Source organism: Nuphar pumila, chromosome 8, assembly GCF_984573655.1.
Source record: "Nuphar pumila chromosome 8, dmNupPumi1.hap1.1, whole genome shotgun sequence".
Taxonomy (NCBI): Eukaryota; Viridiplantae; Streptophyta; class Magnoliopsida; order Nymphaeales; family Nymphaeaceae; genus Nuphar; species Nuphar pumila.
This window is the reverse complement of record NC_143256.1, coordinates 98,065,601-98,084,937: the sequence shown is the minus strand read 5'-3', so window position 1 is coordinate 98,084,937 and position 19,337 is coordinate 98,065,601. Positions and strand designations below refer to the sequence as shown.

Here is a 19,337-nt window from a genome sequence, read left to right as displayed (position 1 = left end):
GAAAAGTTGATTAAAGAAATATTATTTTGCACAACACAACAATAATGTTAAAGATAAATCACCTGGCTTATGCTGATCTCTAGTCATAACAGCTATAGAAGTACCAAAATTTGCACTTGCGTCTTCAAATAACTCAAGTTGCTTGCATGCTCTTACTCTAGCTGAAATATTTGGCTCCAACTTCTCAATACATTTAATTAAACTACGCCTTACTTCAGGATGCTTTGTGAATTACATGAAATAGTGCAAATAGTCAAATACATTAAATTGATAATTGATAAAAAAAAGTTCATATTCAAAATTTAAAATAATTAATAAAAAGATATAAACAAATACATACCTTAGAAAATTGTGGACTATAGTGGTATTTGGGATTGAGATAGTATGTTGTTGCATGAAGAGGGTGATGAAGTTGATTTTCCCAACGATTGTCAATTATTTTCCAATAAGGTTTATACTTTTTCTCCTCATTGTCATGAATTTCTTCTATAGCCTCTTTGGCTCTATCCATAGCTTCATAAAGATAACCCATTGTAGGATTTTCTTCTCCATCAACCATTCTCAAAACTTTGACCAGAGGTTCTATAGTTTTAACAGTTGATTCTACGACTCTCCAAAAATTATTATTCAATATAATATCCTCCATCTCTTTCCCCTCAGCAAATGATGAATATTTAGAATTGTTCCATTCATCTGATGCCATCATTTTTCTAAGACCACTTCGATGTTCTAGCAAAGATTGAAGCATGATAAAATTAGTGGCAAATCTTGTAGTAACCGGTCTTAGAATTTCTTTCTTATTAGAAAATTGAGTCCTCGTTAGGTTCAAAACAAAAGTATGATTGTAGATGAACTTCGTGATCCTTTTTCCTTTTTCCACACATCCAGCTATGCTTAATGCTTTTTATCTTAGACAAATCTTCAAGCATGAGATCTATGCAATGAGCTGCACAAGGAGTCCAAAATATGGTTTTCCTCCTATCCTCCAACATCTTTCCAGCTGCTTGATAGTTGGCTGCATTATCTGTGATTATCTGCCATTTTTTAATTTCAAAACATTATTAACATACTAGACAAATTATAAATAGCAATGTTCAATAGAAAATTACAACAGAACAAAATGATATACCTGAACAACATTCTCTGCACTTACTGTTTCCACCACATCATCAAATAATTTTAATAAATTTTCTCGATTCTTCACGATACTTGTTGCATCAACTGATTTCAAGAAGTAAATACCCCTTGGACAATGAACCAAAAAATTTATCAATGTCTTTTGTGTTGCATCTTTCCAACCATCAGTCATAATAGAACAACCCATTTCAGCCCAAGACTCCTTGTATTCTTTGAAATAATCATCAATTTTTTTAATTTCTTCTTGTAATAATCTTCCAGAAATCTCAGATGAAGAAGGCGGCTTCAATCCCATTCCTACTGAGGAACAAACTTCAATCATCTTCGTAAAATAAGGAGAATTGGCTGCGTTGAAAGGAATGGTTGAATGATAAAAAAATCTCGCAATAGTTGAACATAACCTATCTCTAGCTTTTTTATCCAAAGCTGCTTTTATTCCAAGTTGTTTCATTGATGGAGACCCTGCCTTCACTTGAACAAAAGCATCAAGATTATGTTTTTGGGCATCATTCATCAATTTTTTCCCTTTTATATATCTTTTCTCAGTAGACTCATCACTTTCATCTGACAAGTCCATATCATTATCATTTACTTCAACAAATGAACCAATCTCATTTACAATATTTCTCTTATATAATTTGTGTTCCTTAAATGACTCCAAATCCTTACGGATTTTTTTTCTTACAGATTTTTCGACTTTGTCGCATGGTTTCACCTCTCCTTTAATACTAGCAAGATGATACTTAAGTCTATTAATGTCACCACTCATTTGTTTTGTACACCAAGTACATTGTACCCTCTTCTTTTTCTTATCAAGTGGTAAACCAAAATCCCACACAGGGTCCTTTCCTTTGGTGAATGTTGTTGGAGTCCTTGAAGATCCTTCTTCTGACATTTTTTTGATGATTTGATAAATCTAAACTGTTAAATTTGAAAAGTTAAAAACAATGATACGGTTAGTAGATTATGTACAAAGTTATGATTCCACACAGGGTCCTTGACTCTTTGTCATGCCATGTTTCCCCTGACACGTTGCAGAAATCATGTACTTTTAAGATAGACAAGAAGAACTGCTAGAAGAACAAAAGGTTACATGTGACATTTAGATGATATTTCGGCGAGATCAGAGAAAAAAACAAAACAGGAAACTATGGAGGAAGAATATAGGAAATTCAAGAAATTAACACATAGGAAATTAAAAAGAAATTACAAAACAGAAAAATCAGTAAAAAGTAAAAACAAAACAAAGAATTAACAAAACAGAAATTGAAATGTATTGAAAAATAGACAATACATGTAATGAAAGACAGGAAGTTCAGTAAAATAAAAAAAAATGATACTTGGCAAAATGGAGAGCAAAACTCAGTAAAATAACAAAACAAAAAAATAAACTTAGTAAAATGAAAACAAACAGAAATTCTGGAAAACAAACTGCAAATAAAAAAACAAAACAAAAATATGAAATTACCGAAACTAAAACAACAAATGCAATGAGATTGAGACTAATGATACACAGAAATGAACATACGACAAATAATGAACTGAAATAAAAAAAAACCCACCAAATTTGAAATGCAGGTAAAAAACTTTGCAGATATGAGAAACTGCTCTAATACAAGATGAACAAATGATTCAACAATGAGATTAAACAGAAAGCAATTAATGCAGGAAAAATGCGGATAAAAATGAAAATACAAAGCAACAGAAATGACATGCGAAAATGAAAACTTAGAGGAATGTTGTGCAACTCACCATGTAATGCATGGTGGCGTACGCCTCAGGTACAGAGGCATATGCCTCAGGTACAGAGGCGTACGCCTCAGGTACAGAGGCGTACGCCTCAGGTACTGTCTCACAGCATAAGACTCAACGCCTCGCTTCGCCTCAGTGTGCATACAACATACATACCTTCACAAATCTCTCCGAAAAAACTCGCCGAAAAATCTGCACTCGCCGGAATATCTCGCGGCGACACATTGTTTTTGCTGGAGAAGATGCGTCGGATTTGCAACGACGCCTTACTGTTCACCGTCGATGTGTTTGCTTCGTTCCCAAAAAAAATAACGATACATACCTTCACAAATCTCGTCGGAAAATCGTGCCAGAAAATCTCGTCGGAATATCGCGCGGCGAGACACTGTTTTTTGCTGGAGAAGATGTGTCGGATTTGCAACGACGCCTTAATGTATTTAATCGATGTGCTTGCTTCGTTCCCAAAAAAAATAACGATACATACCTTCACAAATCTCGTTGAAAAATCATGCCGGAAAATCGTGCGAGAAAAATGCACGGCGTCGCTGTTACTGTTCACGCCAGAAAATCCTTGTCGGCGTCGTTGTTCATGCCAGAGCTATCGTCGGATGGCTGAAAACTGAAGAGTCGAAGACCTTCTCGGCTTCTCCTCTCTTCAGTCGAGAGTCTCGAGAATGCTTGAAAACTGAAGAGTCGAAGACCCTAAAGACCCTTTAAGGGTTTTCGTTAAAAGGTAAAGTTTTTTTAATTTCAAAGTTGCCATTTTCACTAAACCAGCGGGTCTTCAGTGACTCGTGACTCGGTCCGAGTCGCCCGAGTCAGAGCGATCCTTCCAGCGAGTTTTGTCAAGGCAAAGGTGGCAGAACTCGCCCGAGTACGCCATGACTTGTGACTCGGCCGAGTCAGCCCGAGTCAAGCCTGAGTCTTGGCAATCCGAGTATGCCTAGCCGGGTTGACTCGCTGGAGGGCCGAGCCGAGCCGAGTCAACGAGTTGACTCGGCGAGTTTTTAAACGTTGGATAGAAATGATTGGAGGAGAAGGATTCATGTGGAAGACCCAGAATGATTTTCTTTTTTGGTTCATATCGCTGACCCCAATTGTTTTGGGATGAAGGCGTAGTTGTTGTTGTTGTTGTTTAAAAAAAATCACAATTTTTTTAGGGTAAGTTTGGGGTCGTAGTAAATATGGGAGGAAATTGTTCTACTTTTCATGCAAAATCCTATTTATTGTTATGATATCTTAAGTTTTCATTTATTAGGACCCTTTTCTATTAATATTTCCATATAGTACCATTTCTATCAGTGTTGTATGTATCGTACTGTATCGTTACTTTTAGAGAAACTGATATGATACACACTCGTATTTGTGTATCGTACGATACACACTTGTATCAACTCGTACCGTACTATACAAGGTGTATCGTACGATACACCTTTAACGCGCTTTAAAAAATCCGAAAGTTACTTTTTTACTTTTTGGGTTTTAAATACCTCTTGAGGGTCGACTCCCTCATTTGTGTAGGATAAGGTTGCCAAACTAGGAAGCGGAAGCGAGAAGCAAAGCATTTTAAAATTTATAGGAAGCAAAAAGCACAATTTGAAAGCGAAATAGGAATAAAAAATGAAGCAATATAGTAACTAAATAAGAATTAAATTAGAAACAAATAAAAACTAAAATAAAATTGATTATTCTTATATTTCATGATTTTTTCAGTAAAAGAGTTAAATTTTGTTAAAATCTAACAATGATAGTTACCAATTTAGAGAAAGTACATAGAAGTGAGTAGAAGCGTGAGAGAAAATACATGAAATACATGAAAAGAACGCGAGAAAATGTATCCTGCTTCTGAAGCGAGTTTTCGGAAAGCGCGCATCCCACCTATCTAAGAAGTTGTCGGTAACTCTGGTGTAGAGGCCATTAGAGGGGAACTCACGTACCTTAGGAGTCGTGAGAGCGATTTGAGGGGTTGATCCGTGCGCAAGGGAGAGGGATTTTGCGATTTTCTCAAGAGTACATTTCCACCCATTTTCCACTTAAGAAAGTGCGTTAAGGTGAAAAAATTCTTAATTTTTGCTTCTTATTGAGTTTTTTGGGGGAAATTGCTAGGACTTAAGTTTGTTATGTGTATATAAACTTGTCGAATATTTGTAATTTTTGTATGCCTGTATTTTTATTTGGTGGTTAATTGTTTATGTTTTATTTTAGATCTTTTGACGTAGTCTTCACGTTCACAACATAGAGATAATCTTGCATGGCAATACGGCAGAATCATGGATGGTGTACCACGACCAGGATCATCATTGAGATGTCTGTTTTGTAATGCTATTATTGGAGGTGGATTTTATAGATTTAAGCAATATATTGCAGGTCAAGATCATAATGTACATCCATGTGATTCTCCATCTATTCCTGCCACTTTTCGTGCTGATGTTATTGTTAAACTAGAAGAAATTCGAAGAAGAATTTTGCAAAAAATCAAAGACGAAGGACTTCGAACCATTGTTTCGGATTTTAAAGAGGATGATGATGACCCAATTGCCAAAAAAATAACCAAAGATAAAGAGATCATAGTGCGGCAGTTGGATGGAACTCTAAGAAAATATTGTCCTAATGTTTGGCAAATAGGCTCTAGAAGATAGTTTAGGTTTAGGATCTTTATAGTTTAGAACTTTAGAGATGAAGATTTGGATATAAGACGTTGGTTAAATGTAATGTTTTTAGATATCATGAACTCTTAGTAGTTTAGTTATGACTTATGACATTTTAGTATGTCTTGGATGTAAATTTAATATTGTGAGATAAGGCTTTAATTGTGTTTAAAATTTAAATTATGTAGTTACCTTTTATTTACATTGTTATTCAGTTGCATGGTTTGTTATTAATTTTAACAGGAGAAGAAGAACAAGAAGATGATGATGACGACAATGATTATGATTATTGAGGCTTTATATAATATTTTGTTTTTGTTTATGTAATATGAAAGTATGAGTCTTGTAGCATGTTCTTAATTACAAGTCTTATGTAGCTCATAGAGGCATAAATGATTCATACGTGATTTTATGGTTGTATTTTGCAATTCATCATTGTTTTATGTGATATGATTTTTTAGAGTTTTTGCTATTTTTTTTTAGATTTTTTTGAAAAAAAAAATTATTAAAAATTTATGATACGTTTACGATACGACTAAGTGTTACTTTGGGCCTGACCGATACAGATAACGATACGATACTTACAGCCTTGATTTCTATATCTCCTTAAGATCCTTTTTTTTAATTTGTTACTCTCTCTCTCTCTCATATGGTTTAGTACTAACATCAAGCAATGCTATATAGCTCATTGGTTGCATACGAGTTAATACTTTCATATCTCGTGGACTGGCTTAGGCTGGGCCCACAGAAAAAAACAGATGAGGTGTGGGCCTGGATAAAATAGTATTTGAATTTTGAACAGAGTGAGCCTAACACTACCAGAGCATGATACTACAATGCCAATGTGAGGAACTCTTGTCCTTGCTTGGAAGATGCAATGATTAGGATGGTGGTAACCTTTCATCCTTTCATTCCTTTGAGTGTTGTCTGCTGAGTAAGGAAACTGCCCTTCGTGCAATGATTGGAGCAATGACAACCTCCTGTGAAACCATTTAAAAAGTGAAGAGCCCCAACATTATTTTATTTTTTCTGGTTCAAATCCTACTTGAACCTTATTATCTAAGATATTCCTGGTTTCTTCTTTTAAATAAAATGTTACATTGGATAGATAATAAGGTTTGCAAAATGGGATGAATGATTCTGCTTTATAGGTGGATTCATGACAATCCTGCACCATGTTGCCTCTGCTTGAAATTCTAGGATTTATAAAGCCATCTTTTTTTATTCCATCTTGTTGGATTAGATGTGATTACTAATCAATGATCATTTTAGTGATTTGTGTGAGATGGGTGAGTCATAAGTAAATGTTGATAAATAATACCCATTATCAAATGATATGAAAATGAATTTTACAAGATTTAGTGGTTCATTTGGAGAAGCTACAAATAAATAAAGAAAAATACTTTTCTAAATAGGCCATGCTCCATGCTGGTTTGCACATACCCCGAATTTCCTGTCAAATGAAAGTAAGCAGCAGCAACTCAATCACTGTGATTGAGTTTGGTTGTCTAACCATAGTTATTGTCTCTGTTTCTATTCTTTGAAATGTGAATCCCTTCAAGTATCTTCTACCTTTTTAAACATAAAGAGTTCTGATTTTCCGAACTTAACAAAGCAAGGAAAAAGAAAAGAACAAAGGATTAAGTTGCTTACTTTTATGTATTAACATTTTAACATCATTTTTAAGTTCGAAAATTGTTAGAAATTTCATGCTTTGACAAGTTTGTCCTTTGTAGTGTATGTTTTGTATAATATTGTTTTCATAGTTAACATCTCTAATGTTGCTTAAGGTATGAACTTGCAATTGATAATAAGATGGGGCACTACTTGGGGAAGGGGCGATCATTGCTTTGGCAAAAACAGGGTGTGTCAGCTGCTTTGACATGATGATACTGTAACAGTTAAATGGATAATGAATTATAATCATAATTTTTTATCATGTTATATGTTTTATTTACATAAATAAGTTAATGTTACGACTAAAAGCCCGTGTGGCATCACTCATATTCTCTTTTTCTTTCCCGTGCAAATGCACGGGTTTGGCATTAGTATGTGTGTGTGTGTGTGTGTGTGTGTGTGTGTGTGCAAAGAAACCAAGATACAAAAACCAAAAAATCCCACTTTAATGTTCAAATATGCACTAAATTTTTGTAGAAATAATAAAAACATTAGAAAATTTTCAGATGAATGATAAACCCCTGCCTCAAGACTACGATTTAAGACAATCAGCTCAAAATCAAAATAATCACCTCTCATACCCCCACACCCTATACCTCATGGCATCACCTAAAAAGCCATACCTGCTGTGGATTAGCACATAACAAGAGAGAGAGAGAGAGAGAGAGAGAGAGAGAGCTGGCTTGCTTGCCTTGCTGGAAAAGCTCACCCATCTCTGCCAACATGACCGGCAAATAAGAGTGGGGAGGGTTGAGGGTGAGAGGGCATAGAAACAAGAGGTAAGAGGGATAAGATTTTGAATTGACCCTCCCCTCTTTGCTTTTTTTACTTTTTTTTAATGCTTTAAAGTTTAAATTTTAATGGCAGCTAACTCAGCCTATTCATGCTTGACTTGCTGCTAAGCTTAGTCATCTAAGTTAACCTCTAAATTTAGCCTGTTCTGAGCTAATATGAAGTCACCTTCTTTTCTTGACTCGGTAATTGCGAACCGAAAATTTATCTATGCTACAATGAGACCATTTCTTTCTTGGTAAGTCATCTAAACCCAATGGATAGTACATACTTTTCTAAATGGACTACATCTCATTGTTTAGCTTTTACCCAATCTAATGACTCATGAGTTGAATAACCTTATTATAGGTCAAACTATTAGCTATATCATTAAGATCTACTGAGCAACATAACTTTTCAACTAAATAAATGTAATAATCATCTAGATATGAAGGATCTAACAAGCACTTATAACTAGTTTGTCTATTGAGAAGATCTACTGAGCAGCATAACTTTTCAACTAAATAAATGTAATAATCATCTAGATATGAAGGATCTAACAAGCTCTTATAACTAGTTTGTCTATTGAGAAGGAGAAGGATCACTAGAAGTCAGTTCATCATTATGTGGCTGCTCAGATGGATCATCAAATTGAGAAGTTATATAGGTTATCATCATCTCTAGGAACACCAATATCAATATTTATCCATCTAAAAATTCATACTGTGCACTCAATCAAGCCTATATTGGGATGAGAAAACTTGTACCTTTTGGATCCTTTTGGGTATCCAACAAAAGTACATTAAACTGACTTATTATCTAGTTTGTCTTTTGATTGATCCAAATTTTTTACATGAGCTATAGAGTTTCATCTACAAAACTTAAGTCTAGTTTTACACCGGTCCATAATTTATAAGGTGTATAAGTATATCGTGCATGTACATAGTTGTGCAAAAACACAAACAATTCCGCCCTTGGGTAGAGCTACAAATGTGTTAGGCCCTCCCAAAATTCCAAAATTCCAAAATTGGTGGTTCTGACGAAGGCCCAAAAGGTAGGTCCAGATTTTTGAAGGACAAGTATTTCAATTTGAGCCCAACACACTCAAGAGGATCGAACCTAAGATTCTTAAATCGTGGGACCTGTGGTACACATATCGGTGGTACAGAACCCTACTGGACACAGTAGGGAAGAGGTCTGAGGTTTCTCGTGGTTGCGGATTAAGCAAAGCAGCGAAAACATAATTAAATGCTATGTCACATGGACTCTTCTAACAGGGCACCACACCTGCGTCACACTCGCGCCCCGGCGGGTGCGACACTTGGACACAGCTTCCTTTGTGTTAAGTAAAGTCAACCACACTGAGGTCCATTTCTATCCAAAAGTAGATTCAGTTAACCCTAATCAAGTCCATTTTTATCTATATTATATATATAAATACATAAAAAGACACAAATACACATAGTGTTAACTTAAAACTGTTAAAAATTATATATATATATATATCCTCCCCACACCCCTGCACCCAAGTTTTTTTAAAGTGCCACATCGCCGCATCTGTAATCGTACCCGCACCCACACCTATGTGACATAGATTAAATGGCTAAATCAGGTGAGTGAGGTTTGGACCCGATAAGCGTTTCGGATGTAGTTTCAGTCCAGAACTGAAAGGTTCTAGCCTAAGGGTTCTAGGGGCACCTAGGGACGTGTGTGAGGGTTTGGGATATGATCTAAACACAGGAAAAGGCTGTTAATGGTCAAGGGTTATTGATTTAGGGAATTCAAGTGTTTCGGGCACCCGATAAGATGCGGTTTTGGTTTTTAGGAAACCAACGAAAGTTAATCTAAGGATATGAAAGGGTTGTAGAGGTACCTTGGAGGTCTATAGCAAATTGGGATGGAGTTCCCCACGTTCTGGAACTTGAACACACGAATTGCAATGTGGAGATGCCACTCGACTCACCGAAATAACAAAACACACGGTTTGGGATGTTAAGGGAGCTCGGACTCCAGAGAAGGGTTGGACGTCCAACCCTTTTAGGCCTAATATGCTTGGAGGTCCAGGGAAGACTAGAGGTTGCAAGAGAGGACAGAGAGGAGATATAGAAATGGGAAAGAAAGAAGAGAGACAAAGACGTTAGGGAGAAAGAGGGGGAACGGCTAGGGAGAGAGAGAGAGAGAGAGAGTCGTGAGAACTTCAATGAATTCAATTCAATAATGGAATAAGTTCCCAAGACCTCCTTAAATAGAGAGAGTTGAGGTTGAGTCCTAATTACCCAACACTTTATCAAATTAGAAAACTCAATCACATCTAAGCTAGAACTCCTACTTATCTAAGGACTCCAACTAATTAACCAAATTAATTAAGGACTCTTAATTAAAAGCAATCAATCTAGACAATTAAATCTTCTAGAATGGGGGACATCCCCTAGGACTCTTATGGATTCATGCCCTGTCATATAGGGCCCCCTCTACAAATTGTACTGCTGCCTGGTGATGCCATGTGTCCAACTCCTCCTTTTTCTGATTGGGACTTTAAACAATTAAATCTTTATTAATTGGAGAAGCCACATCAGCTTCCGTATGATTACCCTGGGAGCACACAATGTTGGCTGACCCTGATGGAGCTCTAGAGGTATCATCCGGATCCTGGGCACTGAATATAGATCCCTGCCACTTTTTAGACCGTAACAAAATGGCAACATAGATTGAGTCATCTTCGAGAGCATTCTGTTATACCACCCTACTAGACCATTTTGCTAAGGTTGCATTGTTGTTTGTCATAGAATTCATGCTCTTGACATTGGGTATAAAATTAAGTTGAGGCATACTCACCTCATTGGTCAATCATTAGAACTTTAATATTGCATTCTAGCTAATTATCCACTTGTCATAAATATTTCCTAAATTTTTCAAGTGTCTCCAACATATTTGATATAAGATAAAGCATATACTTGTAGCTTAAGTTGTCTTTGGTGCGGATGTGCATATAGTATCAATGAGTTGAAACTCATAGATGTGAGTTGTTTTGACTCAATCTGACCCTGCAGATGTGTATGGCATAGTCAATTTGTTAGGAATCGACACTTGGACTGTGTTTTTATACCCCAAAAAAACTTTTTTAAGTCATGAAAATTTAGTGCATTTACAGATGTTGATTTTTTAATCACCAAAAAACCTATACGCACAATAGATTCCTCTTATTCAAAAGACGATCCCCAACAAACAAACCATGCAGATTATATTTGTAAGGTTAGATTAACTTAAAAAGCACGAGCAATACGATAGTGATACTGTATGCACATCAACACTAGAGACTATATGTGTGTATCTCAAATGATTTTAAAGCTCTAATTACTTCTTTAGGAAAATGTTTTCTTGCCATCTTACCATGTATTAACGATTTGCGTTTATGATGTTTCATCAAAATTACGCGATAATTCCAATTCCAGAACTTTTTTTTTATTTTCTAAAATTGATGTGACCTAGTCTTTGGTGCCAAACATTCGCATCCACAACTAAAGCACAATCAAGATAAGCAAAAGATAAAACTTTATTATTCTCACAAATTTTAAGTTTAAACAATCCATGATCCTTGATGAATATTCTCTCAAACCTATGTCACACAGGTGCAGGTGGAGGTGTGGATACGGGTGCACATGCGGCAATGCGACACTTTAAAAAAACTTGGGTGTGGAGTGTATATATATATATATATTATTTATTTATTTATATAATTTTTAACAGTTTTAAGTTAACACTACATGTATGTGTGTGCATTTATGTATTTATATATAGATAAAATTGGACTTGGTTAGCGTTAACAGAATTTATTTTTGGACAGGAATGAACATCGGTGTGGTTGACTTCACCTGACACAAAGAAAGTCGTGTCCAAGTGTCGCACCTGCATGGGTGCGGGTGCGATGCCCTGTTAGAAGAGTCCATGTTACATAGTCTCAAACCTATGTCACATAGGTGCAGGTGCGGGTACGGGTGCAACTGCGGCGATGCGGCACTTTAAAAAAACTTGGGTGCAGGGGTGCGGGGAGGATATATATATTAATAGTTTTAAGTTAACACTACATGTATTTGTGTGCATTTATCTATTTATATATAGTATAGATAAAAATAGACTTGATTAGGGTTAACTGAATCTACTTTTGGATAAAAATGGACCTCAGTGTGGTTGACTTCACCTAACACAAAGGAAGTTGTGTCCAAGTGTCGCACCCGCCTGGGTGCGAGTGTGACGCGGGTGCGGTGCCCTATTAGAAGAGTTTGTGTGACATAGTCTCAAACTTGTTTTTGACCATGCTCTCTCACAGTAATACTTCCTAGATTGAACTAGACTTTAAAACCTTCGTAATCAAGGTAGGTACAAACACCAAATTACACCTCATGGACAGTAAACAACATATCAGTAAACCTGCACATGATACATCAAGCCTATATTATCCAACACTTCAAAAGCGAAAGAAAGAATTGTCAATGTCCCTCAACCAAATGGAATTAAGCAGTTCACTAAGGGTGTGTTTGCAATCACCTAAAAATATCCATGCGCAGAATTAGTTGGAGGAGAAAAAAGTCAGCGACTCCCTCTCAAACTTTTCCTCCTTGTTTTACTTCCCCCTGTTAAAATACGATGATCTCCACGTTCACCTGTGCAAGAAAAGAGAAACACAATATTGGGAAAGAGGCTGCAGAAAAATAACACGTTAAAGTGTTCCGCGTGTTCTCATTGTATTAGGGTATGAGTATTTAACTAATACATACTTTTAGGGTCAAAAATACCCTTTAATAACAAACAGAATTGCAACATTCTATGTTTGGATCTAGATCTGATCCGGTACAAAAATCGGGTCCAGTCCTACACAGACACAATAACGACTTCTTTTCAGCCTCCCTCAAGTTGTGCATGGTCTTGAACCATGAACAACTTGCCTTTCAGAAACCAGAATTTGTCCTTTGTAAGCCCTTTGGTGAAAATATCTGCAACTTGCTCATCGGTTCGCACAAACATAGGCTCAATCTCCTTTTCTTCAACCTTTTCCCTGACAAAATGTTGATCTATCTCAATATGTTTAGCTCGACTGTGATAGATGGGGTTAAAAGATATATTGATGGCACTTTGATTATCACACAACAAAAGTGATTGAGCAATCGATTCTCCCATCTCTGTTAGGAGATGTCTTATCCATGTAGCCTCAGCAGTGGCAGCAGCCATCGATCTATATTCAGCATTTGCATTCGACCTAGCAACCGCCTTTTGCTTTCTACTACTCCAAGACACCATATTCGACCCAATGAAACTACAATAACCAGATATTGATTGTCGTTCATCTAGGTCACCCGCCCAATCAGCATGAGCATAAATAATGATTTCATAGCCACCTTGATGTGCACCAGCCCATCACCAACTATACCTTTTAGATACTGTAGTATTCGCTTAACTGTCTCCATGTGCGGTGTATGAGGTTCATGCATAAACTGAGATACCTAATTAACCGAATACACTATGTTAGTTCTAGTAAAAATTAGGTATTGTTGCATGCCAACTATGTTGCGATACCTAGTGGGATCCTCATATAAATCTCCTTCTTTAGAACTCAGTTTCTGATGGATGATACTTGGAGTTGCTAATGGCTTACAATCTTTCATGCCTGCCCTAATAAGAATATCCATTGTGTATTTGTGTTGAGTAAGAGTAAGGGTATCACACGTCTTATCAACTTCCACCCCAAGAAAATACGGCAGATCTCTCAGATCTTTCATTTTGAATCTCTGATTTAATAACTTCTTTACTTCCTCAATATGACCTCTGCAGTTCCGTGTGATAATAATATCTACGTATATCAATAGAAAAGTGGTAACATCTCGTTCATTGTGAATGAATAATGAGTGATCTAGAAGAGATTGAGAGAAACTGTGCTTCTGTATTTCCAGTGAAAAACTCTCGAATCATGACCGAGAAGCTTGTTTCAATCCATAGAGTGCTCTTTTCAACTTGTATACATATTGATTGGCATCTTGTTCTGCGTATCCAGTGGGTTGTTCCATATAAACTTCCTTTTTAGGTCTCCATGCAAAAAGGCATTTTTTACATCTAGTTGGCTCAATATCCATCCATGTTCAATGGCTAGACTCAAGACAATACAAATGGCCCCCATCTTAACAACAGGACTGAAAGTTTCATCAAAGTCTTGTCATTGTTCTTGTATGAACCCTTTAGCTACAAGTCTAGCTTTATACCTTTCAATGCTCCCATCTGGTTTATATTTTATCTTGTACACCCACTTCGACCCAACCACATGTCTATTTAGTGGTCTAGGTACAACTTCTCATGCACCACATTCATGTAGAGCTTCCATTTCTTCATTCATCGCTTTGATCCATCTTCTGGAACTCGCAGCTTGATAGAATGTGAGAGGCTCATCCTCTTTATTTATGGATGTTAGGAACAGTTGAAAATCCAAAGAAAAAATTTTATAGCTTACCCACCTGTCAAGTGAATGTCAAGTCCGGGTGGATCTTCTGATATCCAACATCTGTGGAGCGGAAGTAGAAGGACCAACATCTGTGCAAGGGATTGATGAGGGGTCTTTCTCACGCCGAGTGTAGACAATACCCTTATACCTTATTGGCTCCAAGTTTTATGTGGTAACATCTTCTGGTTGAGAGGCATCTGCTGATTCCTCACATACCTCTTCCTGACTGCAACCTGTAGGGCAATCATCCCTAGTATTGGAGAAGAGTTCTGAATTTAACCATGGATAGTACACCTCAACACTGGGGCTTGGAGTAGCAACATGAAGGCTTGGATTAGCAGGTTGATTGTCAAAATTCATCTTGTCAAAAATGACATTTCTCGATATTTTGACATGCTTGCTCAATGGATCATAGCACCTATACCCCTTGTAGTTTTCATTATATCCCAAGAACCTGCACTTTAAGGCTTTGTCCTGAAACTCATGTCTCAATGAACCGTCAACGTGAACATAGCAAACCGATCCAAACACACGTAATTCATGATAGTCGGGATGAACGCTAAATAGGGAGAAAAATGGTGACCTATTTTCTAAAATGGTCATGGAAAGCCGATTTATCAGATGGACTGTGGAGTGAAAAGCTTTTGTCCATAGGGTGATAGGGAGATTACTCCCATGCATCATGCTTATTGCACTCTCAACAATATGTCGGTGCTTCCTCTCAGTAATCCCATTTTGTTGAGGTGTATGTGAGCAAAACACTCTTCTCTTTATCCCATTATGCTGAAGAAAACTAACAAAATCAAGAAGAGAATTCACCTCCTCCATCACATTGGAAATTTAGAATGTTTGTAGAGAAATGATTTCTGACAAAGGAATAAAATTTTTTAAACAATCAAAAAACTTTTGATTTGTGTTTCATAAAAAATATTCAAGTATAGCGTGAATAACTATCAATGAAAATAAAATAATATTTACTGTCGGAAACAAAAGCAATTGGGGCAGGACCCCAGACATCAGAACATATGACCTCAAAGGGCCTTGAAGCTCTCTTATTGATTGAATTGAAAGGCAAAACACAACTCTTACATAAGTGACAACTAAGAAGCTTTATATCACTAGCTTCTGGACTCAGACTGGACTTAGGAATGAAATTATTCAAGACAAGTTTTTCATTAAAATGGTGACCACAGTGACCCAAACGACTATGCCAAAGAGTTGGCTTATTACATTAAGAAATGGCAAACACATAATTGGAGGAAACAAATGATGGATGTTGATGAGGCTTCAAGGATGAACAGGCAGAATGAACGGAGAATGAGGGATCTTTTTGGAAGATATACATGTTGTCTCGTCTCTTTCCCTCAACGAATGTCTCCCTCGTGCGAAGATGCTTGGCATAAACATAAATTCAACTATAACGCCCCAAAATTTCGAACTTTATAAACCCTTTGAAATAGTTGAAAAATTCCTTTTCTTTACAGAGTTTATTTTTTTTAAATCAGCAGAAACGATTTTTTTAAAAGAAAAAGGACAAGTTTGACAACTTCAGGCACGTTAGCGAGAGAACAAGAATTTACCATGGACTATCTGCAATAATACTTAGAAAATCATTTCTTCTATTAAAAGAAAGTGTCAGGTTTATACAAAATTTGAATTTCCTACAGGGAAAAACCGTGACAAAAACCAAAATGTCAAGGAGAAGAACTACGAGCAGAAACAGTCGATCCTGAAGTCATCTCGCAGTCGCGTCATCGCCTGTGATGCACCTATTTGTCACCTGTACCCATGAAATTGGTTAGTTTCGCGAAATACTAGTAGGTGAGCACAAGAACAGAAAGAACTAAATTAGGCGTAAATAATTAATGCAGCAAATAATAACGAGCAAATTAAGCAAATGAGCTAAGTGATTCTACTTGAGCAGGTAAGTCAAGCAAATAAGCTGATCAAGAGAGCTTAAACAAGCAATTTACGTAAGCAAGCTAAGCAGATAAACTGGAGAAGCAAGTTAGGCATCTAAGTTAAGCATGAAAGTTAACACATGAGTTATCTGCACGCGAGCTAAAAGATAAAAGACTGAGTGCAACAAACTGAAAAGGTGAGCATGCTCAATTTAGTTATTACTTGTTAACCAGACACGCGGGTACATATATGGCACGTGAGTCGAAACAGCCGAAACCAAGCCGAGAGTTCATTATGCTATGTATTTTAAGATACCTCAGTTGTCTGACTTAATCATATTCCTATGGATACGACCGATGGTCGAGAGAGTAAGTCCCCAAGACCTGATAGGGATGCATCCATAAGGCTGTCTTTTGGTAGCCCCTATCCCTTAACCTCCGATGACTGGGGAAGCCGAGTCTCTTGAATCGAGTGCGACGAGGTTTCTTAGTCGTCATCTCATTCTTCATGCTCTGGTCCATTAGACCAAACGAGCATCTTTCCTGTGAAGGCGATCTCATTTTTATGTGTTTTCAAAAACGTGCACAAAGCACTAATCGACGTGATAAGACCAACTCATTCAATCATCGTAGTACTAACATGCCTCATATGTTCAAAAGTACACTACGAGGAAAGGGTTATAGGACCTCAATAGGAGCCTTAGCAGTGTGTTTCGCAAAGATATAATGTTTTAAAAAATTATTTTAACATTCTAAATCTTTCGAAACGATCAACAACTTGCATACATATGACATGGATTTTCTCGAATCTCTCATCTGATAACGCAGTGTCTAGATACTACGCAAGTCTCGACACTGGTCTTGATAAATGGGCTTCGCAAAAGAACCCATCGCCCAACAGCTTGATCTTGCCCCAGATTAAGGATTTTCAAGAAACATATCGGGTAAACGAAAATAGTAGAAAAGGTATTCCTCTCGAATACGCTGAGTCGGGGAGGCTTAGATGCAATCGCGCATCACCCCAAAACGGGGGGGGCAACTTGACCGGCAGAACTGTGCAATCGAAGAACGGGGAACCTCGTTAAGGACCCAATTAACTTCGAGGTTGCGTCGTTTAAGCCTCAAATCCACCATAGTTGCAAGAGCGAGAGTGGTGGAGGCCGAAGCACATTCCATGAGGTCGAGACCATGGAATTGTACGCGAAGAATGCAACAGTGAAAAAGCATGTACTATGACAAGGCAAAAATGAAAGACAATAATGCGAAAAGCAAGAGCCTGGGCGCGAAGCGCGATGACAATGCAAAATGACAGAAATAGGAAGTGTGAAAGCAAAGGACAAGGATCGCGAAACCGCGTCCTTGAGCAAAAGACAGAAAGCAATAAATGCGAAAGCAAAAGCCTGGGCGCAAAGCGCGACGGCAAACAGAAACAAGAAATGCAAAAGCAAAGGACAAGGATCGCGAAAACGCGTCCTTTAGCAAAAGATAGAAAGCAGTAAATGCGAAAGCAAAAGCCTGGGCGCAAAGCGCGATGGCAAACAGAAACAGGAAAATGCGAAAGCAAAGGACAAGGATCGTGAAACCGCGTCCTTAAGCAAAAGACAGAAAGCAGTAAATGCGAAAGCAAAAGCCTGGGCACAAAACGCGACGGCAAACAGAAAAATGCGAAAGCAAAGGACAAGGATCGCAAAATTGCGTTCTTGAATTAAAAGCATACTTATATACGTATATGTATATAAATATGTAATTAAGTCCTTTCGATCTTTAATTATTTAAGCTTGATTCAATTATTTAAGTCCTTGTGCAACTTCCCCTACCTTGGGGTATCGCGAGGAAGAAGTCGTCTACGAGCGTAGGTGATCATTGGTTTGGTTCGCGGGGCGCGAACGGGCTCCGTTGCACAAATTACAAAAGTACATTGTTTAGCATGCATTTAAACGAATAAGAACAGGAAAAAGACTCGACTTCTCCACAACCCAATGCAAGGGTCATCGGCCCCTGCTGATTCGAAAAAGAACGGGGTAGGGTTCGATGACCCATGCCGCCAAAGGAACAGCTGCAGGGGTCATCGGCCCCTGTCGGATATTTAAAGAAGGGCAGGGACCATCGGCCCTTGCCATGTTAAAAATAAGAGGGGCAGGGGCCATCGGCCCCTGCTGGACTCAAAAGAGGAGGGGGCAGGGGCCAATGGCCCCTGTCGACCTCGACAGTCATCGGGGCAGGGTGCAATAGCCCCTGCCGATGCTTTTGAAAAACAAAGCAGGGCCTTTTGGCCCCTCCCTGCATCTAACGGAAGAGGCAACGAGAGGGAGGGGACTCACCTTAGGCTGCCGGCGAGGAGGGAGGTGGAAGGTTATCGGGCGGTGGTTGTCGAGACGGAAGCTCGTCGGAGAAGAGGGACGTCGCCGGCGGGGCTCGCTGGAGAGGAGAGCGAGGGAACGAGGGAGGGATGCAGAGAGGCGAGAGAGAGAGAGAGAGAGAGTCGGGGATCGGAGGAGAGGCTCGTAAGCCCTCCCCTCTCCCCCTTTTATAACACATAGGGGGCGGGCGGCCCCCTGTGTGTCGCCCACGGCCAACCCCTGAAAGCCCCTTTCAATGGGCAGGCTGGCTCGGGTATGGATCCGGGTCGGCTCCAAACCCGACCCGGGTCCCAATTTTTTATTTTTTATTTAAGTTGGGTTTTACATCTGAGGCGTTAACATCAACAACAAGTTTTGAGACAAAAACAATATTCTTCTGAATATTAGGAGCATGAATAACATTTGAAAGATTAAGAGAAGATTTGGACATGGGTATAATGGCATTTCCAATATGTGAGATGGAGTGATGAGAATCATCTCCTGTGACTATGCTATTCTTACCAACATAAGGAGTAAGATTCAAGAGCTTACCCGCATCACCCGAGACGTGGGTCGCGGCTCCAAAGTCAACGTACCAAATACCTTTATCATTTTTTTTCATATT

General features: G+C 38.1%; 1 protein-coding gene across 4 annotated transcripts in view; it reads right to left on the bottom strand.

Annotated features, from left to right (window-relative positions):
* LOC149830032 (ASI1-immunoprecipitated protein 3-like) overlaps positions 1-19,337 on the bottom strand; it is a 164,687-nt gene that overhangs the window by 133,210 nt on the left and 12,140 nt on the right. The gene's annotated exons all lie outside the window — the stretch shown is intronic.